Source organism: Anopheles ziemanni, chromosome 3 (genome assembly GCF_943734765.1).
Source record: "Anopheles ziemanni chromosome 3, idAnoZiCoDA_A2_x.2, whole genome shotgun sequence".
Lineage (NCBI taxonomy): Eukaryota > Metazoa > Arthropoda > Insecta > Diptera > Culicidae > Anopheles > Anopheles ziemanni.
Window position 1 is genome coordinate 23,743,462 of NC_080706.1, and position 23,143 is coordinate 23,766,604.

Consider the following 23,143-nt stretch of genomic DNA (forward strand, 5'->3'; position numbering starts at 1 on the left):
CTATGTGCCATTATCACCCGGCTTCGGCCGCTCAATCGGGACCCGGGAAGATAAGGACGGCAGGTTTTGGACATTGTCTCAAAGCGACCCGTATTCTGTCGATGTATTCGGAGCAGATGTTTTGCGATTAATGTCTGCGTTGGGATCAATAACGGTCGAAATTCATCATACCTTCATGTGACAATCGTACAAGCTGAACCATCTAAGCATTGTGAGCCTTAGACATACTTTTATTTTTCTACTGCCGTGAACGGAATATGTTAGTAATCATAGCGTAAATGCTAATGTAGTATTCGTGTTATTGAACTACGAGGCGCACTACATTTACGTTTGAAACTCTCTTTTGTACATTCAATTTTCCTCAGTTTCTCATGGCGTACATTTTATTTCTCAATAAACATGGTTATTGTGTTTGTTTATACACTCAAAAACCGGTTCTGATATGCACACACACCAGAAATTAATCACAGTTTTTCTGCCCCTCAGAAAACTATATCTCCGTGAAAAAGCGACACCTCGTTTTGACAGCTTTCATCTCTCGATGACAACGTCCCACCAACAGCTTCGACGACGCCTGCAGCCAGCTAGATTAACGCAGCAGAGTACTCGCGGACATCATGCGTGCAGGTTCCGAGCGGGCCCGCTTTCCGCCGGGGTCTTTACTGCAGGTTGGTCAATTTTGCCAACTTTCCATCAGTTCCCGACGCACGTCGGTGTTGGTTGCAGGCAGGGCCAAAATACGAAAAACATCCAGGCGATCTTCTGTGGTTGAAAGCGTCCGTTGTTAACAGTCTGGTTGTGAGCTGGTTGGTGCGAAGCGGTGGCACCTATGGACGGCTGCGCGTGTGTGCGGCCGGTGGATGTCTTTTTCGGCGTGCGGATGGTGTGTGACGTAAATTGGTGACGTGATTGATGGGCTCGGCCAGCTGCTGCATCAACACGTCAATCATCGATCGTCGTCCCGGTGCGTATGTGCACGGTGAATTGAGTGCGCCGACCGACTGGACGGGACGTGCTGTCGTGCATGTCTGGAAATTGAATGCGACATTGATTGAGCTCGGCGAAAACACATCCAGTCAACCGGGCGGCTGCACCAACGCTTGGGAGTCTGTTGCTGCAGTTGTGGCACCGGTTAAAGCGTTTTTGTTATTTCTTTCGACAAAACTTCCTGTAAAGTGATGACTGCATTAGAGCTGGCTGTGTTCTTGCGTGTTTTCAGAAATTCATCAAACCATTATGAAACGCAAATTCGATGTTTTTAATTTGTTGTGCGCATAAAACAATGCAATCAAGCAAAGCGCTATGATTATTTTTAGGATAGGCTATCAAAAACTTGTCTTTATTACATTCATGACACACACACACATTCTATTAAACATTACTGATTTCTTGCAGCGTACCTTGTGATGATTATGATAACCTTGCTTTTTTTACGTGTACGTTATTGGGGCTTCTTCTGCTATTGCATAGGAAACGCAAAGTGTTAAAGATAAATTGTCGTCACACACTGGACGCTTTATCATACCCGGCTTTGAGAGCAATGACAATCCAGCTTGAATATGATGAGCACTCTCGTTGTCATGTTGAAATGGGTTTGGTTGAAATTTTCCTTTTCTACGCCGTGGAAAAGAAACTGTCACTGCACAACCGAATGTAAAATGCCTTAATGCCAAACCTTAGATGCAGTTCACTGTAGAAACAAAAGCATGTAGAAAGCGCGAGGAAAGAGCAAACATACCGGCACACGAGGATTGACAGGATGCCCATTTACTGTCTGAGGAGCGCTACACTTCTGTTGAAAGGTACACTCTTCACTTAAACGACTTTACAGCCCGAGTACAGATTCGCACTTTCCCAGTGTTGCATTCATCTTGGCTGCTTCCTGCTGCGTTTCGTTCGTCGTGACTGCAGCTTTCGTTGGAGTTATTCTTCTATCTCATCGCCTGTGGATTCTTGCTCGCCCAAAGACACCTACAATGGCGATACAAAGACTCTGCTGTGCATTGTTTGCTGGTCTGGGCGAAAGACTTTGTTTGAAATTTTTGATTGTGCGGAACGGTACAGTGAACAAGGGTGTTCACTTTTGTTTCTTGTTAACAGCATTCTGGCACACTTCAACGTTGAGTAAATAAACTTTTACTAGGAAGAATGAGTTAGTATGAGTGAGTTAGTTTAGTGAGTATTTGCAGCGGTCTGCAGACTTTTATTTTGGAGTATTGTTGTGTTTTGTATTTTGAATGTTAAGGAATTGAAGTATAACATCTCAAGAAAAAACATTCATTGTAACCGATTCTAATATCTGTTTATAACTTTAAAAATGATTTTTTGTCACTTGGATGACCAGGCGTCTCCATCGATACCAAGAACCTTGAAATTTAATTGTTGTTACTTGGATAACCAGGCGTCTCCATTGGTACGAAGATCTTTGGAATTTGATGTGTTTTCATTACTGGAACGAGTGGAAATATTAGTTTTTATTTTAATTTCCAGATTAGTGAAAACTTTATTATCCTTTGGCATATCACGGCAAAACCCGAAAACAGTTTACTTCATAATCGCTCACAAGCTTCATGCGTGGTAAACAGTGGTGAAGTTTATCCCCTAGTCAATATCGTGGTCTTTAGACATCCTTCTGGCGCTAGCTCACACATCATAGAGAAAGTTTTCGGTACTACCCAACTGCCATGGTTCCCAATGGTTTGCTTTCTTAGGGGTTCGATGGTTTTGTATAGCACTTTTGCTCTCCTGGCGTGAGAGTAAGCATCTAGAGGAATAGGACGTTCGAACAAAGTCGGCCGATGTTATGGCTTTTGTTGGCGTTTAAGCTACCCTTTTTGGAATTATGTACGCCAACACTCGGTAAATCGTTGAATTGTTTATGGATCGTTAAGCGTTTAATTACTGTGCCGCTGCACTTGTCCACTTTTCAACCTATACCGGAACAAGTTTTATCGTTTCAAGAAGAGCGAGCTGATGAGAAGGAGAGAGGAAGAAATAAAAACAACTTTATAAACGATTGATTATTTGATGATCTTCCCGGAATATTAGATGTTTCAATTGATAGAAGTCAATGTGGACAAAAATGGATTGTTAAATTTAACATATTCTCGTAAAATAAAAGTGGAAGAAAGTATCCAACATATTCCATTAAATCTATGTTACAACCGTTTTCATAAACTATAGAATAAGCTGACTGCAGTGATTTAAGGTTTGCTTCGCCGATATGATTCCCATTCCTTCTGTTTGGTTATATGTACAAGGTGAGCGCGATTTATTCTTGGCACGATATCGTGCAAGAAGCACTGACCAAATCCGTCATGTGGACTTATTCCGCCCTCCTTGGCTAAGCCCGGCTATCATCAGTCATCGAGGGCGGCCCGGCTGCCACGCCGGGCGCTGGTCAATGTAGCGCGTTGATCCGCTTACTTCCACTCACCTTGGGGCACCGAATGCTCGACGACATCGTGAAGCGCCTTTTCCACCTGCCAGAAACGGCGTGCCGGGGAACGATAAGTTCAATTAAGCCCGACACTTGGCGGCCAATAAATCTCCTTCCCGCCCAGGTCGGACGCACCAAAATCCCACCTGAATGGTCGAACGATTCATTTAATCACTTATCGAAGATTAGGGCGACAAATGACCCGATCGCCCATCGACGCCCATCGCCGATCGCTCATCGACTTCCATGCACCGGTTGTTACGTTTGCTTTGATTTTTTCTTTGCTTCGCCAGGTTTTTCACCTTAGATGCGAGTGCCTTTGACACGGTTTGTTGCTATAGTTATCGAACCAAAGTCGGTAAGGCCACTGTAAGAACCGTCCCGAAACGGAACGGTATGTTGTATTTTTTTGCTTTTATTTCTTCTACACTATCAAAGTTTATGTCTTTTTCGACGAGGGTCAGCTTTCTCTTTAATGTGTTGTTTAATGTATATCAAAATCGCAAACTAATAAATTGATGTACTTTAAATTTATATCATTCAGGAATTATGATCAGCCTTGATAAAAGAAGTTTACCAATTAAGCAATATAAAATATTTCCTTAGAATAGAGAACAAAGTATGTTAATTTAACGATACAAGGTACTAAGGAAGCGATAACACATCGATGCAAAAGATGTCGTGCCATGTTTGTCCAACAATGTTAAATCACAATGTTGTAAAGTAGGTTGAGCTTGTTGTTGCATGTCCTCTTGCTGTATATGTTTTGCTACAACACAAGGGTTTTTTTCTAGATCCTTCTTTCCATCTGCTCTCGAGTTCGAATCCAACATGTACTTCTTCCTTGAAAAGCCGATTGGCATCAATCAGCATCCGCCGGCATTCCCTTCCACCGCCACCAAACACGCTCCAGTGACCCTCGCTATTCTGTGCGAACCGACCCGCACGGTTCATTGAATAAAATCAGTCCAGTGGAAGTGAACGTTTCATGCGAATGAACGGTCCTTCAAATCAAAGCTAGCGATGGAACTTGTAAGTGAGTTGAAGGAAAAAAAAAACACGCACACACAGATACGCATACAGTAGTTCCGGTTTCTTTTCCTCGACAGAAGTGAATTTTCCGCTCGGTGACGTGCATTGACTGAAACCAAAGTCTATTGACGGAAATACCGATCGCCCGGTCGACAAGGGGAAGTCGACATTCCGGTTGCGCCCCCTCTTCGGTCCTTCTTGCCTGCCGCCTATAGCAAACGGAAAACTGGCGTGGTCCTTCCTTCGTCCCAACTGTTGATGCGAACGCGAACCGACCGAACCGAGCACGACCGAGCCAGGGAGCTTAAGTTTGTATTAAAAATCAATTTATCTCAAATTTATCAAACGAGATTCGGTTTCGATTCCGCTCGGTTTCGCGACGTTTGGCGTTTGCTTGCCTGTCTCCCCTGGGAACGATTGGCTGTGGCGCGGGGCGGGTCCGTAAATTGACATGAACAATGTGAACCTAAGGCAGCCCAAGCCTTGTCAAGTGGCCACGCAAACATTCAGCGCACCCATCCTCACCCTGTTGAGAAGTGATTTATTATTTGCACACAGCGCTATCCCCGGCGTGATGGTGGGAATGTTCGGACGCGTGCCTTGGTTGCTTCCGTTCGTTGCGGAGTCTTTCTTACGTACATCGGTTCTTCCTTCTCTAGCGCCCGCGTACGCATCTTTCGTAGGAATCGAAATCAATGTTCCGAAATTGTGCTGACGATCACGAGGGTGGATTAGATACGTACGAGTGACGGTTTCCTAATGTCCTTGGCCGGGATCCCGGAATCCCATGGTATTGTGCTGAGTTTGCATCCGTTTCGATCGTATATCGGACTGTACGTTTTTGATTGGGTGAAAGTATTTTCCGTCCTTCATGCCACCTTAGGTTTTACATAATCTTGCAGTGTGTAATAGGAATGTTGAGGATTTGAAGGTGTAACTCATGATATGGAATCAGTTGCTATACTGTCCCTGTGTTAATCCCAAGGATAATTTAAATGATTAGTTTCGTTTCTTATCTTTTCAGATAAGTTTTATTTTATTGGTGAATTTATCGACAAACATGAAGATAATTGCTCTATTCCTACTAAAATTAAATTATCGTCTCACTATTAGAAAAAAACCCAAACCAAACAGGTTGAAAATTCCGTGTCGCACTCCAGCCCAAACTCGTCAGTCTGTGCAACAAGCTTTCGCAACGGGATAATGAAAACTCAACACCGGTAAAGTAGAACCGAGAGCGCCCTGGGCAAATAGTTTGTTATGTCATTATCACTGGTTTGTTAGCATTTGAGGTTGATTTTTGCTGCTTAATCGGCTTTAGAACGTTGTGATACGACCAGTCTCGGAGCACCCGACTACGCCACCGATGATATCGTTCCCATGGCAACTCGTTGCCGGCTGCTCTACGGGATTAGGCCATCGGTACACGGGAGTTGCTGATCAGAGGCCGACCGAGAAGGTGGCTTCATAATTCCATGCGTTATGTCATCCGAAGCAAATGGCTTGTTTGCCAACAGAGGAAGAGTGACAGAGTCGGGATGGATGAGAGTAGTTCGTGCGAAACTGGGGCTTTTGGGCAGCGTTTGATTAGAGAACTGCAGAAAGAAAATCCATGAGCCCATGTTACGACACCCGTAGCAGTGGCTTTGCCGTTCCATTTATTTTCAATACCATTAGACACTGCCTCTTCCTAGGTTCTCTGGGCGTTAATGATTGGCCCCAGCCACACAGTCGAACAAACTATCACAGTCCTGTTAAACCACAGGTAGTCTAGGCAGTAGCTTCGTAGGCTTCCTTTAATCCGACAGACGGGTCCCTCCGGGAAGGTTCTTTCTCTGGACCGTCCAACAAAACGGTCAGCCACTCGAAGCCACCTTACACCGGCACGAAGCCAGCCGACGACCGGCAGAACCATTCGGAACATTAATGGTATGCCACCGGGCAGACTTCCACTGCGTGCTGCGGACTTTATGCTTCCGGAGACGCCGGTACGACTCGCAAAGATGGAGTCACGTTGGACACGTGGGCCGAGCCTTTGACTTCAACATGCACAGCGCCGGCGACGAGCGAGCAAAGTAGGCTGGGCCTCGATTGGCCCAGATAAGGTCGTAACATTAAAACTTCACGCAACCTGACAAGTTAATTACACTTCGTTTCGTAAATAAATTTCCTGCCAGCGGCGTGCGCCGTGCCCCTCCGCCCCCGGATCGTCGGTGGATATGGGAGTTGCCCGTGTCCGGAGATGGTTTTTTGATTAATTTCTAAACTTTCTCAATGCGGCACCTAGCGATGTACGGATGTAATTCAGTTTGCAATTGAGGCTGACGGAAGGGAAAGCTTCTCGGGGGTTTTGTTTTTTGCTGGTCAGCCACGAACCGAACCGGGTAGCCGCTACTCATCGTTTATGGAATGGAGCATTGCAAAAACGGGCAAGAAAAATTAGCCCGGAGCCTTCGTACGGTTGGAGCGCCAACGATGGGCTGTTAAAATAATTGGCTCAAATTACAGTCACGAACGGTGAGGAGGCAACAATTGCCACTCCGGAGCTGGTGCAAAATTTCCGCCAGCAATGCTACAATTTAGTTCGCCCATGCTCGGTTTCCACTTGGAAAGTGCGCTTAACATCGTTGCTATTAGCGTTGGTGCCCCGGATGTCGGATGCATTATTCATAGCATTTTAATTTCAAATAAAAACTACTGGAAACAGATTCGCTCGTAAAAGAGCATTAATCATTTTCATTAAGATTTCATACCACCGAGCGGGACAATGTGGGATTCACTTTTCTTAAAACCATCCACCCCGCGGGCCTTTCCTATGTCCACCCATCGCGGCCAAATTTACGTACGCGTTGATTGACCATAATAGAGGTGTTGAACTGTACATAATGGTAGTCATGATTGTCAGATCTTGACTCCTTTGAACCACGGCGAGCCGGGCACTATGATTGATCGATTGAATGGCTCAATTAAGAAGGCAGCCGGAAGACGGAGATGGTGACGATGGTGCCCTTCACTCGGGATACCACCTCTCCTTACCCTCACTCCTTCAAAAGGGGGGTAAAAATTCTTCTTTCGACACCGAAACCACGCGCCTAAAGATCATTCCTTCGCTTGGGCGTGACAGATGGTTCCGAATGCGTGGGGAAATGTCGAGTGGTGTTTGATTTATTCATCGGCTTCCAGCGAGTGAGCGGGGGAGCTTGGGAAAAATGGATCGGCGCCCAACTGACTATACTGAAGCACCTAGCATTAGTGGCACCCAAAATGTACACAAAAGTCTAGACTAATACTGAAATATGAAGCCAGCGTCGAGAGGTAGTCGGTGGGGGAAGGTTTTGGTTCGTTTCGTGGACCGCGTTTACTGGAGAAACCATATATGACATTAGTCATCACCATTGGTAGCCATTATGAGTGTATGGTGAGGGGCTGCTGAACAAACAAATCGGTACATTCATAAATAAGCAGCAAGGAGGGAAAATTGTCCGGTAGCTACTAATTCTAAATGAAAAAATCAAAGTACCAAACCTTAATTGACTTATTCGTGGGGTTGGTAATGGAACGTTGATGATTTGTTTTGTTTCTTTAAGTTCCGATGTGTTAAAAAGTGTTGTTTGCTTTTTGTCTCGTGAGCACAGTATTTTATGTAACTATTAAAAAACAAACTAGCAAAGTTTATCTACATAAAGTTAACCCTCACACATGTGCACAGACCGCTCCGACTCCGCTACGACCAGTGTCAAAGTGAAATGAATGGTCAATTCCTGGGACACATTTATCATCCCGGAGTATGCACACGTGCAACCGAAGGGTGGTCCGTTGTTTTACAACGATGAGTCCGCCCTTTTCTTCCCTCCACTAATTGTTGATCCACTGGACGCGAAACTTCGATGATTTATATGAATTCCAGTAGTTCAGGCAATTATCGTGCTGCCGAGTGTTGTATGCCACCGTCGGTGCAGCTGAATTACTGTACCGGGTCCCCGGGCAGGCTAAAGGCACATGCATTTGTTTGCGGCCGGTTGGTCTAAAAATTCGATACTATGCGTCATTTTTCATCAAACCTTCAAGGAATTTCGCCCCGCTCCGTGCTGCCTCCGATCTCACCGTGAGCGTGTGACTGAGGACAGTCAATTACACCGTCCGCCTGGAGAGACCGACGAAGTTTCCACAATCTCGCTCGCTAACAACCTTTCGGCCACATCCGGTCAGTATTGAGCCGGGCCGCCGGCCATCGTTAGCCCAGCCATAGTTAGCCCGGCAACTGTCCCGTCGTACGACAAAGTTGGCCGGTGGAAGTCATTTTTAACACAAACGAGATGAAAACTAATATTTGTAATAAATAAGGCAGCGCCAGTGCGCCTTCCGGTTTCGGGAGGCATTCCTTCCTTTTGCCCGAAACTTTACTTCGCACGCGGTCCACCGTGCTGCTCCTCGGCAAACAGTCTTAACGATAACGATGTCCCCGAGTCATTTTTCACACATATGCGCCACGGATTCACTACCGAACGGGCGCGCAACAACAATGGCCCGCTCGAGCGAGTTCCGCAGGCCGCAAAACTTCTCTCTCACTCCCTTGAGAAGCACACAGGAGATGATGAACAGACATGCACACACACACACACACATACGATACTACTACGTGGAACTCGCTAGTATCTCCTTGTTAGTGGCCGTGGCCTTCGGCTTTTGTGTCCTCAGCTCTTCGCGGGCCGTACAGGCGGCAGATCCTGGCGGGATACGTGTGCCACTTCATGGTAACTAGCCTAGGAACGATGGGATAACGTGTAAAAGATGAAAGGAAGCTTGCGCCTGGGCAGGCTGCGACCCGGAGCTCCGGAGTTGCCTTTCGGGCAGGTGGTGACAGCGTTGGTGAACCCTCATTCTCTTCGCCTCTGGATGCAGCGGAGGGAACCCGTGTGTTACCGCAGTGCAGGACTGACTGGGATGTGGGGCTGGAAGTGGAGCCAGGACAGCGACAAGCAACCAAACATTGTATCGCATGCAGTGAAACCGAAACAAACCATAATAACGACGCAGCGACAGCAGCGCAGCCGGCAAAAGGACATCATCGCAGGACAATAAAAGTATAAAATTTAAATTTATTGCTCTCGGGCGATAAAAGTTTGTTATCTACTGGGTAATAAATTTTATACTTTTCTATTTCCTGCTACAGCGTACCATTTTTGCGTAGCCGTCCATCGTCAGGCCGCGAGTGGCCATCCGTGAGTGCCGGGACTCCTCAGCGTTTGATAAAGCGGAATCCGGTTAACCATCCGGTTCGTTCTATGCACCGCGTGTTCGATGCTTATGCGCTTCTTGAACAACCGCGGAAAAAAGAAAACACGTGCAAACGTTTGTAAATGGGAAATAGAGTTGATGCCTTTAAACATTAGGTTATCGGTATGATTTTTCTCTTCTAAAATCTGTACTGCTTTTGTTGTTCAGCTTGAATATCAGCTCAAATTTATAGTTCGTGCACACTTGGCTTTATTTATTTGATTGGGCCAAACTCTAGGAAGGTATTGAAATAGAATTGTTACTCAAGATTTTTTTTTAATGAGATCCGTTCATATGAATCTTTCTCCGAAGAATCACTCCGATTGACTCATGAATGTTTCAGGATTCGAATTTATTGAATCTCCATGATTCTTTGATGGGTGTGGGCCATCCAAACATAAAAACTGGGGTTATCATTTTAGTTACTAATTTTGTTTCATTAATCTGTTTTTAAAACAATTATGAATGTTTTGGATTTATGAATCCGTCATTCAAAGATTCATTGATCTCTAAATCGAAGCAAAGAGGCATTCAGATTCATAAAACTGATTCGACACAACTCTATATTGAAAGGAACAAATCAGCTCCTTCGTTAAAACAATTTAAACAACGAGCAGACTCAATCTAACCTTCTTAAGGTAGGAATTAATTAACCATAAAAACTCCTAGAAACAGACCGCTTCCAAACCTTATTTATTATATTATATCTTTCCTTACATAGATTTCTATAGAAGAGTAGTTTTTTTTTAAATGAATGACAAAGTTGATGCCTCAAGCGTTTGTCTATTAAATTTACTCCTCAGATCTCATAGGAATATGCATGCATAGGAATTTATAAAAAAAACATGCAACATATCGGAATGCAAACATTCATTCGAACGCACCCGGAACACGATGTCAAAGGAAGGGACGCAAGATCGCCGTCGTCGAGCGAATTGGGATTCGTTTGATTATAATTTTAATTGGATAATAATTGTTTATTGTTCTAATTAACGTCGCTATAAACTAATTTACGGTGCCCCGCGGTAATCACGCTGGCCGACCTCGCCCCGAGTCGCTGATTAGCGTATTAGTACGCCGAGTGACGCGATGTGTGTCTAGTTGTGGCTAGGTCCGGACCGAATTTGATCCATTCACAAATGGCGCCACGGCGCGATTGTACATTTCAATTATGGCGGTCATTAAACATAGATAGCCGTCCGAATTGCAACAAACTTGCCATCGTTCGGCAGGGTCCCGCTGGACGCCATGCCGGGATGGTTTAAGGATGATGGTATCAGGGAACGAACGGGCGGCCATTTTGTGCGAAGGTGCCAATAACCAATCGACCTGCATTGGGTCCCGCATCGTGATATCCTTCCGGGGCTTCGTATCCACTGCGTGCTGTCGGCTGGTATGAGTTTTCCCATTAAAAGTTCCCGTTTACGGGATGGGGAGCGACGAGCATGCCTGGAGGCCGCCTGGATGATCCGTTGATTCATGTTTGCGTTCAATCGTGACAAGCTATGGCAGCCCATGGAAAGGGTTCACATAAATCGGCCAAATTTATGGCGGCAATTATTTCATCCAATATCATCTGCGAGGGAGGAAATCAAAATTTTCATACCCCCTGCCCCTCTTTCCTAGCGGACCGTGACGTACCCGTCCTGGTGCCTGGGAAGGCATGTGCAATTGCGAGCTCCGTTCGAGTTTTATCGGGGATTAATTTAACGCAATTAAAAACGCTCCTTCAAAGGTTATTAGTCTTTTACTTTGGTATCATCGCAAACGAAATGTGATGTCTGACACGAAATAACATATCAATAAACTGGAATTGATTCAATAGATCTGAAAAAAACTGCGACACCACAATTGTGGATTATTGGACAACTTTATATTCTTTTTTGTAATTTCTAACTGAATATAACATTCTTCACAACAACGGATGCATTATGTACAACCCGCTACTCGCATTATTGTTTTAAACCCATACATATTTGAATCTGAAATGAAGCTCATCGACTACATAGCGAACTCGTATGCTTCTTGGAAATACTCCCAGCGGGCTGTGGTACGACGTTTGGCAGCATTTACCACATTCTGATTGTGATTGATACCTTTGGTTAGCCAGTGCATTAACATGTCAATCTCAGTCAATTGTTTGATGCCATCCTTGCACCATTTCCCTCAATGCTCGCCATATCCGACCGATTTCCTTCCACGTACATTTGCAACAACCTGTGATTTATTTATAACTCAATGTGTATGTGTATATTTCAAACTAATTTATCCGCAAGCTGGTGCATATAAGTTGTTAAGCAAACCTAGAAAGGAATTCAATTACTATTTCGTTTTTCCAATTGAGGTATACCAATGACGCTCGCTAAAACACGGCTTAGTTTACAAATTATATGAGTTAACCTCTAACTCGCACTCGGAACAAATTACTGATGGATTGATTACTTTTCTTCATCAGCAGCACCTCGCAGGTCCTGTTCAATCAAATACTGAACACGGGAAAATGCACGCCCAGTTCGAGTCCGAGAATATAGTTCAAACCATATGTCTTCCAACGTTGCTTACCCCACTAGCATCTCATCAGTTCCAACCAAGGCATCGATTGCAATCGCCTTTACACGACTGCAACGTTGGTTTCTTATAACCTTCTCCCCCGAAGGTACAGAACTACAGAAGAATCACCAGAGAACAACGGAGCACAAATGGATTGTGCAAATCATCGTAATGATACCACCACTCCAAACGAGCAGCACGATAGGAGCACTCAATAATGGGGCATTATTTACATTTATTATTATATGCGGATCCGACGAGAGACGAGGTATTGCTGTTTGAGGATTGGTAGGGGATGATAGACCGACGGTCCCAACAGGGCTTCCCATCCGAACGAACGGTTGATACCCCGCAGACATGGAGAAATCTTCTCTCTATCTCGTTGGTCCGAGCAGGTCGAAGAAATCAAGGAATATACCCTGTCGTAGGAGTGCAGATCGATGCCATGCCCAGTCCGAACAGTCTGCTGCCGTCTCTGCTATCGAAATGTGGAAAGTTTTCAGATCAGTTACTGGTGCGATGTAATTGTTCGTTCAACACAAACCTAGCCTGTAGGGCCACCCTGGCTCCGAAGGACACTATTACCAACTGCCGTTCGTTACCGAAGAATCGGGAGCCGGTTTCCCACAAGGCTGCCAGTTGACTGCTTCACCTGAGCCTAGCAGTGGTTCTACGCATCCCCGTCGGCAAAGCAGTTGGCTGAAGATTGCCCTCAATAATTAATGCTGAAAAGGATCCGGTCGGGAATGTGTAACAAATATTGTCATTACACACTTGGAACGGAGGGAAGAGGGCAGCAGTAGCATTAGAAAGCTATAACCAGTTATGGTCGAATATTTCCTGAACACCGGTTCGACAGACTCCTCTCACTGCACCGCAGGGAACCGGTCGGTTCAGTAAAATATTATCTGGCCTGGTGCGGTATGCACTTACCTACAACAAGCAGCAACTCGTTACAACATAGGAGAATGTTGATATGGTGTGACTCTGCAAAACTAAATTGCTGTATCATGTACACTTTAAACAATCGAAGAACAATCCACCTAACTGATCGAGGAGTATTCAATGGTAGCAGTGATATATCTCGGAGTCACTTATGTATTCCCTTCTCGTACATTTGTCAATTATAATTGCGTGTGTGAACTAATGAACATTTTATTGGTAAATCTTTCACTGAAGTAAATCATGTAGAAGTACTTTTTATTGAGTAGGTGTTTGATATTGCTTCATTTTCAACCAATTGTTTCTACATTCCATTATTAATGGGTTTCTCATAATGTTCAATACTACATACTTCTGATGAAAACATCATACGGAAATGTAACATGTTTTTCGCACTTGTAAAATTATTGGGTAAATCATATTCCAAGAAAGACTGGATTACGTGAGATTCAATATTGAATTACATCCTGAGGTAAGGATTTCTGATTACACATACCAATTAGTAATTGTATTTGGTTCGGTAGAGAATATTATACTGACGAACAGGAATTTGAAAAGTCATTTCAGCTTAATGAAACAATCATCATGTCTCAGAAACGACTAGCAAATCGGAATGGAATTTAGCTTGCAATATTATCCGGTAAGTAATCAAATTTTTGCCCAACCATTTCCATATCCCAAGAAGTCTCAAATCGGTAAATACCAAAGCTAAATAAAATGCTGCCCCGGAGAAACTAACTTACTTGTGCCTCCATCGGCGAGCCGGTCCATCGATGCACAGTTGGCAGCATAAATCAAGATGTAATATGAACTGTAATTGCTGCTGAAAGACCCAACGATTGTTATGAACTGCAGCTGCAGGCCGTCCGGGTGTGTCGTGGCCGGGGTTCAAAGTTCCGGGACCACCCCAACCGTCTGCCAATACGTCTAGGGTAGTCCGAGCGGGTCGGACGGATGCTTTCGGAAAGGGAAACCGAACTTCCTAGGCATTCTGCTGTTGGATCCTTCAGCAGTTCCCTCTCTACCACACCGACGTCACTGGTGTTCATCAGTGTGCGATGGAGTAATTACCGCATGGTTGGGAATTAATTGATATCTTTCCGCACAACAGATGCACGGGCGAAGACGCCAACGTCGGCGACTCGGCCGCAACGGTTCTCTGGCGCAACGGCTACAATTTCATAGCCGCTGCCCATCCACGGCCCGCTTCTTCGGTTTCGGTCCGTTTGTATTTGTTTTTCCGCCCTGGTGGAAGAGCCATGTTTCAGGAAAGGGCTATTGTAATGCGAATGATTTATGAACTTTGTCTGGCCGCTTCGGGGGCTGTGGTGAGATGGTGGTACGGCGAAGGCCGAAGTTTCTCATCGACCTCCCCGTCCGTGCTTCCGATGCCCTGCGCATCTGTGCTTGTATGTGTGCCTGTGGATGCATTTTGGTTTCAATATGTTGCACTCGGAGGATCCATTCTGCCGAGCCGGGAATGTGCAATGCCAAACCTGACAGGAACATTTTAATCAGTTGGTCTACCAGCACCACGTATGTGTTTGCCTTTGAATTCGGAAGCTTCTTGCTCGTCTGTCAGATTTCCGCCGCTCGGCTTGTACCTCGGTGGCGGTGTCGGCAGTAATGACACCAGGCACCATAACGAGACGTCTGTGCGGTTCGTGTTTTATTAAATTCCAATTTTGCTGCAAATCACCGAATCCTCAACACCGAGCATTCATTGCACTCTCACACAGCCGAGCACCAAGCCTAGCCGTATGTCATGCTGTGACTTTGGCAAAAGTCTCCACAATCGACCACATAATTGCGGAATTTCTTTCACCTGGCGTCGGTGAGCTATGTTGTTTACCGCTGGGAAAACGAGTACCACATCCTGCACTTTATCATGAACATTATGATTGTCGTCTGGTATGATGACGTACGCTCTGTGGAAATGCCAGAAATACTATTACTAATTTATATTAGATACTCACAATGGTCACTACAACGTGTCAGTGCACGAATGCTTGAAGTAAAACTATGTTTTATTTCGTTTAATGATTCACAAAAGTAACACTGAGAATAGTAACAAGGACACAAACGGTCGTGTTTTTGATCTAAATACCTGAAAAAATATATTGTTGAATTTTATGTACACATTTTTATTGGTACGAAAAGCCAAGTTTTAAAATCTTCTTAAACCATTAACTATTCGAAACAATTGTTCTTTTTTGCATTGCATACCATAATTACGGACATTTAAATTGTTTTGATTTTCTGAGATTAACACTTTGTCGTCCGGGCGACGAATGAGTTTTACAATGTTGTATTACACCGAGGAAAATCAACTCATCATAATTAATTGTTTCACTGATAAATTTGAAATAATATTGAAGAAAACTCCTTAATTGATATAAATGTTTTTTGTTTATCCCAAAACTTACAGAAAGTTTTAGACAATCATAGGTTTCAGCAAAACAGATAATGCACACAAAAAAACTACATAATAGAAGCAATAACAACGTGTGGCTGTTAAAATAAACTGGGTTTGTTTACAACATCGATAAAGCTGTCATCGCACCGAAATAGTGTAAATCAGATCATTTTAACATGCTCCACTGTGGAGCGTAAAAGACAAGGAGTCAAAAAATTGTATCGATAAAGAACTTCGAAATTAAAAACTGTCAGCTTATGTTTTACTGGCAAACAAAGACTATCACTAATACTGAAAAAACTATATTGTTGCTTTAAGAATTTATTCATTCATTCAATCATTATATTCTCAAGAACCGTTGCACAGGAAAAGTGTTAAGATAGTTAACCAGTAAAGGTAAAAAGCGATCCTTTTATCCCTCTACAAAACGACACTTCGGAAGCTGAAAACAATCAGAGACGCGTTAAGATTTCACCCACGAGTTGGAAGAAATTAATAATGCACAACCATTGAGCTGCTACCGGAGCACTCAAAACATAAAGTAAGAAACATTGTTCCACGCATGACTGATGGAATAAATGTTATTTCAGGCGCGTTCGATTCCATTCCTTGCGAGCACCCATCTTCGCCCGAAAGAAATCCAAAATCCATCCGGCATCGATAACTTTCTCTTTTGGGATCGCTTGCCCCTCGTGCCCCTCTATCCACCATCCACCATCCAGGACATCGTAACGAATCCAATTTAGCACCCCACACCAACCAGACCAGCCGAACACATCGTACGGGAAAGCGGCATAAAGTAAAGACACACCGCTCCGTTCGGGGAGGCGTGTCGGATGAAGTCTATCAGTTTTCCTCCTAAAACCGATCCCTCCCCGGCCACAGGGTGGATTTGTTTTCTTTTTCTATCGTTTTCCACCAAGCCTCCAATATTAGCTTCCCACCTCACCCACGCCTCCGAAGCATTGCTTCCTTCCTGCCTCCCTTCGGGGACGGATCACTTTACTCGATTATCCCCAGTTTGCCTGCCCACTCGTTCCTCCCCTATCCCCATTGTTCCCATGATCAACACCCGTCAGAATCGATAAACAGTATAAATGATACCATCAAAAATGATTATATACAGCTTATGATATTTACATTCGCTCGCCCTCCGCTAGCGTCGCCTGCTACGCCCGTTCGGGACGGGAAAATGTGGTTCGCGTGGGAAAACGTTCGTTCGTTCCGAGGAAAAACCCCAAACCCCCCGGCCGGTAATCACTCGGCCCCGGTGTGGTTTTGTGCTTTTCACTTTCAAGATGATGCGTCTTTCGTCCCCGTTTTCGCTTCCCTTCGCTTTCACTTCCGCGGAAATGAAACTTTTCTCGCCCTTTTCCCACCCCCCAGCCGGCGGCGGCGGATATGCCATATGCTTGCCGATTGTGGCTGGAAAAGGCGTTCTCGGAGACCTCGGATTTGTTGATGCTCGTGGATGGGGTTCGCGGGGACGGGGATAGGGCTAACAGTCTCAGTGGCGATATAAAATGCCCTGCGCCGCCAGTCGGCTCTTAAGGTCGGCACTCCAAGTGCAAATCAATCGGTAATTGAAAGAGCAAATTGGCGGATACGTGCGCGCTTTTATTCGACGTGTCAATCCGTGCATACATATGCGAAGCCGATCGATGTGTGGCAATGGGGTTGGAACGGAAAGAAGCATAAGGCTGGCTTACCCAGAGGCAGTTTTGCTCGAGCGGAATGTTGAGCTTTCGGCGAGCTCACTTGAGCTCTGTATTTGGGCTTACGACGTGCAAATGGCAGGCGATTTCGCAATCAATGGGCACACCGCTAAGACGTCGACGCTAACGATTGGTGATTGCGAGCGGTTCAAGTGGGAAACAAAATAACGTTGGCTCATGCAGGAAAGCAAGAAGTCGAGCTTACGGGTGGCTTTGCGAGGCTTGCTTCTACAAACTAGCGATTAGCATGTTGGTAATAAATCAGACTTAAACGTCGTTTTCCTCTACGGAGTAAAAGGCTGGACGCAACTCTTTTCTATATCGTTAAAGAAAATAAAATAAGAACCAATTACAAACAAAAGAATTTTTTCATCGACAGATGTTTAGAAAGTTAATCGATGGAGCATTACGAACAGCGCCGAATGTGTGATTTTCCGTTCCATTTGTGTCGCCGACGAACTGTTAATAAATCAGATTATTATGCACCCCTCCATTTGGGCGCGTTAACTTTAATGGAACACACGGGATTTGACAAATTAAATCACTCGCCGTTGTTTATCGTGGAAGGCCAACTGAAGGACCATGGCTACACACCTCTCCCGTGCACACGGTTCCAAGGAAATGGGTTTTCACTTTCCCGCGGTCCTCCGCTGCGCTCGGAAACAGTCCGGTCCGTGGTCCGCAGCATAGTTCAATAATGAAATAATTACACGTTATCCAATTATATAATTACACGTCCGTCCGTTCGGGCCACAGGGCACCGGACGCAAGCCGTAATGAGCACTCTCTTTCGTTCCCGCGCGACGCTTGGGTCAATGCAATTGCCCGCATCAAATCAAATCCTTTTCCAACCGGGCCACCCGGACGGAGGTCAAGGGCGGGAGAAGCGGAGCGTAATTTCATTTCCTCGCTCGATGTTTTCCAACCAACAAAACCGTCCCCGCCCGGTTGTCGCTAATGTAGCGCGCGCACCGGAGGTGACAAAGCAAATGGCCGCCGGTGGTCGCATAATGCCGGGGTAAGCGGAGTGGCTATTCAGCCGCTTAAACATTGCGAGAAAAAAAAACCAAAAATTACACTAGCCACGAAGTAAATGGGAAAGAAAAACTTATCGCCAACTTGGCGAAGGTAAAGTTCCGTTGGCAGAAAAACACGGAAGTGAAAAGAAAAACCCAGTAAAAAAGGATTTAATGGAATCTCTACGGAGGAGAATATTTCTTCCGATAAAATCATCCATTTCGGGCTGGGGTTTGCATGTTCCACCGATGGCTGCTGGCGAAGCATGGTAAGGCTCGATCCCCGGGAAAGTGGGGCCATCCGAGGGAACGTCTTAATCCAACTTTTTCACCTCACGCTGGGCACCGCTGGTCATCGAGGAAATGGGAACAGAGTAGAGCAAAAAGCATAATTTCATTAGGTCGTACGTCGCCTCCCCGAAGCAACACGGTGTAAAAAGGAAAGATCATGTCCGAAAAGCCCCCCCTTCGGGCGCACCGATTGCCTATATTTCCTTCAGGTTCGCCCGAGGGCCACGTTTAGATCCCGACGGAGGACGAAGCGCCCGAGAGAGAGGCGAACGTCTTTGATTTGATTGATTGTGATTTTGACACGTCCTCATTATTCTTCCCCGCCGTTGGCTTCATGTCATTTTCCTCCCTCCCCCCACACTGCCCACACCCACAATCGAATGAAAAGTAGCATGATTGTTAGCATAATAATGATTGAGCGAAGGTTGAGAAAATTAAATCCATCCATTTTTCGCCCCTCCACTCCCTTGCCGCACACGATGGATCGCACCGCCAGTGTCACAGTTGCAAGTGGCCACCTCACTGACAAGATCTGGCTGCGAACAGGGCGATTGCTGCTCGTCGTGTTGGTTAGCATATGTGACACTTCAATCCATGGGCGTCGTGCGAGCGCTCCATTAATCATCCTGTCTCGAGGACGGTCCGAAGAAGGGGGAAATCTGGATGGGGCGGTGGAGTCCGAGGCACCCGGTGGATATGACATCCAGCAGCAACAAGGTTTTGGGTGTCTGTTTGCTCATTTGGATGTAGAGCGCGCGCGCACCGCGTGGGGGGGACCGGGCGCGTAATCAGGATCACCGGAGAATGTCATCGTGATTTGTGAGGAACGATCAAATTAATGTTCGATGACTTTGCAGATGTGTTACGCGCCTGTACCGGTGAAGGCGGAAATTGAACAGCTGCCTGTTGAATAGTCATGTTGCATGCTGTGCGTCGAATGATCGAGAGTTTATTAGCTAATCGAATAACTTTGCCAGACAAGCATAACTAACTCTCATGCTGGTGCAAAGCTAAACAATACAGAGTTAACTAAGAGAAACAAACTAGTTCTCTTAAGTTTCATAACTTTAGAACTTTCACTCCAGCTTTCGTTTTGTACAATTATTTTTGACATGGCCTTCTCCGAATTAGAGAACGCATTATAAAATAATGCAGTTCAGAATGCCATAGTTAAGTATGGAAAAGGAAGAGTCACTATTCAGAAACATTAGTAATATAATATCATTATTGTGTTGAGGATGATCGAAAACGTGTTTGCAAAATAATTTTACTTTGATTATTTACATATTCTCTTTTTGCTTGCTGCCTAAAGAAATAAAAAGGTTCTTTTTATTCCGCATTGCACGATGAATCATACGATTATTTCTAGATTCGCCTATAATACACTTTCAACGTACAAATAATGCAGTTCGATTGAGCAACCATAACACATTTCCAGAAACATTCCACATTTCCAAGGACAATTTCCTATCATAATGCAGCCTGAATCCAACGTATGTTAATCCCCGACCAGAAAGGTCGTCCAACAACGCATGATTTAGAGTTATTCACAACGGACGCGACACGTGCACCACTCACGTACTGTTCATGCACGGAAAACTGTAGTGCCAGTAAGCAATGCTGTTTGTCAGTCCACCGCTAAACCATGTTGCGTTGGTTATTTTTTTGTATTTTAACTTTGCAACCGTTTCACCACCGCTCACGATTAGGTCCGGGCGGAGCGCGGTGGAAACCCCGGAAAAACAGTAGCTTCCACATCAAGCGTATCGGCATCCGGCGCAACGAATGTTTGCCGACCGCCTCGGTCGGTGGAAGCGATGGGCTATTTTCCACCGTTTCCTTTGTCACGTTTTTTTTTTTTTTTGTTGTACTGCTTGTCGATCTCGTTATCTCGCGACCTTTCCCGCCGGCTGGTCGCGTTACGGTTTTGCAGGAAAGGTGGCGGAAAACGACCGAATCATATGCAAAACATGACCCGTAACCGGGTTTCCAAAGTTGGCGATAAATAAACGGACGCAATGGTGAAGGATTCGCCACTGTTTGCCATGACTTTTCCGCTTCGTTTTTTTTTTTGCTACCCCTAGCGCACCTTGTTGGCGGGGGAGGGAAAGCATCTGAAAGTTGGACAGTTTATTCAAAATATCCTCGCTGAGCCTGCTGTAGGTATGTAGGATCCTAACGATTATCCATGTATGATCCGGTTGGGTTGCGTGTTGCCGTACCGACGACGGAGAAATAGGCACGGAACGGGAACGAAGAAAAACCGTTGGGAAAAAATAACACAGCACTGAAACTGATCTCCTTTATCGCACGGAGGTGCGTTTGGGAAAATCCGCCTCCACAACACGTGTATAAACACACGTGACAGCCTTCGCAGCGGCCGCTCATACCGAACCGGTGTGTGTGTGTGTGCTTATGCGAACAAATGCGCCCTTACAGTCCGGGAAAAGTCAGTCCAGGCTGGCAGGGAGGCGAAAGCAAAAGGGTTGTTGGACGGATCCGCTCGCCAGCCAGCGGATACGGGCTCGTTCGTTTCATGTCCCATGAACCGTTCCGCATCAAAAGGAACAAATCCGTCCATTGCAATTCCAATCGATGCAATGGTGCGTGAAATTGTACACGACTCAACCGCTTCTCCACATCAATCCTTTCTTGGCTTTCTTGAGAGTATGGAGACATAAAAATGCCTTCCTCTCACAACCGAGCTTTTATGTCGTTTGAGATCCTCCAACGGTCATAACCGACATTGCTCAAGCAGTGGAAAGCTGCGATTGATGAGATTGACATCAAAACACAACTCGAAGCAGCTCGGGGCGAGGGGCGCAAAGGGGAAATGATTATTTCCACGAGTGCCCCACGGAAAAAAAAAACTAGTTCGTGCCCTCCGCTCAACAGTCAATCGTAACTGCGTGATTGTGAATTGGTCTCCGGACTGTCGGCGCGGTCTTTCCGCTGCAATCTGCAACTCATTAGCATAACAAATGGAATCTAGCGGAAATCGTTGCGGTAATAAAAGTGGATGCAATTCATTCGCCCAACGAGTCCCGGTATCAATTATGCGCCCTCTGCCCGATGCGGACCGGCCACTGGCTGCGGACATCAAAATGCAAATAATTCATTTTCTTTGATTCCGTAACCCTCCCGGCCGGAGTTGATTTTATCCCGCACCCGGTCGACTTCTTATCGAGGGCCGATGCGGTTGAATAAATGTCTCCTTTTTGATCTGTCCACCGGGCGACGGCGAGGAAATGGTTAGCGAGGGAAACTTAAAGTAGTGGTTCAAAGATGGCCGCCGATACTCGAAACGATGCATTCATTAGGGCGTGAAACGACGCTTGTGGATTGCGGCAAACGAATGGCAACGGAAGACGAAGCGCGGGGTGCAAGAATAATTTACTCTTATTATTCCTGGTTCACTAGCAAACTGTAGGGTATTAGCATAAATCGTGGCAAAAACTATAGCGATTCCACCAGCTCGACATGGACCTCGTGGTCAGTGATGACTGCGGCTAGTTCTCCACCAAGTGGAATGTCTATCCTCTAGCCGTGGGTGCTTTTGCATAAATAAAAATAATTTTACATGCAACTCGGGAAACGGGTGGACGTGTTTATTGTCTCTGATTGTTCTCAAAGCATTCCGAACAATGAAAATTAAAACAAGCAAAGAGTGTTTGATGTTTATTTCATTGTTTGTTACGCTATTTGATTTTGTCATATTCCGTTTTTTGTTTGTAATTGAACTATTGGCCTGCACTATTCCTAGGAGTAAGTAAAGTCTCGTTTACAACTTTATTCATGCCTTTCCTACTATCGCACTCTATCGATCGATTTTTTCGGTAGGAAAATTACCTGCCCATCTTCCATAGGGGAGAAATATTACATCACGTGCCAGGCATCAGTTTCCCGGAGTGGAGTGAACCAATGCCGAGTGAGTTTAATAGGAAACAGGCTAAATCAAATAAGGACTCTGGGGTAGCACATCTCATCGTTTTGTGTCATCGACGCACCGTCCAACGACTCACATCATGATGTCAAAAAAGACATGTCAACCAAAGAGCACCTTCACGTAACGGGACACTTTTGCCGAGCGCGAGGAAGGTAGGGGAGTGGTTCGGTAATGATTTGGAAAAAGAGCGTAGGATATTACCGATTCCTGCCCAAGCCGCCATACAGCATGGCCGCGCAAGGGTAGCGATGGCTGCGAACGGCAGGCAGATAAAGTCAATAAAACACAATCACGCACCGAAACTGATTGCGCTCAATCACACACCTTGCTTCAACACCTCCCCTAACGGCGCTGGTATACTAGCATATATTGGCTTCGAATGTGGGAAATGCGCCCGGAGGGCTTGCGGAAAGGCTCGTTCTCACGCACTGTTGCCACTTCGGAGCCATTTCCATCGAGCTCAGAAGTAAAACAGAACCAACAGGAAAAAAGAAATGCCTTTGAAAAATAGATGACAAG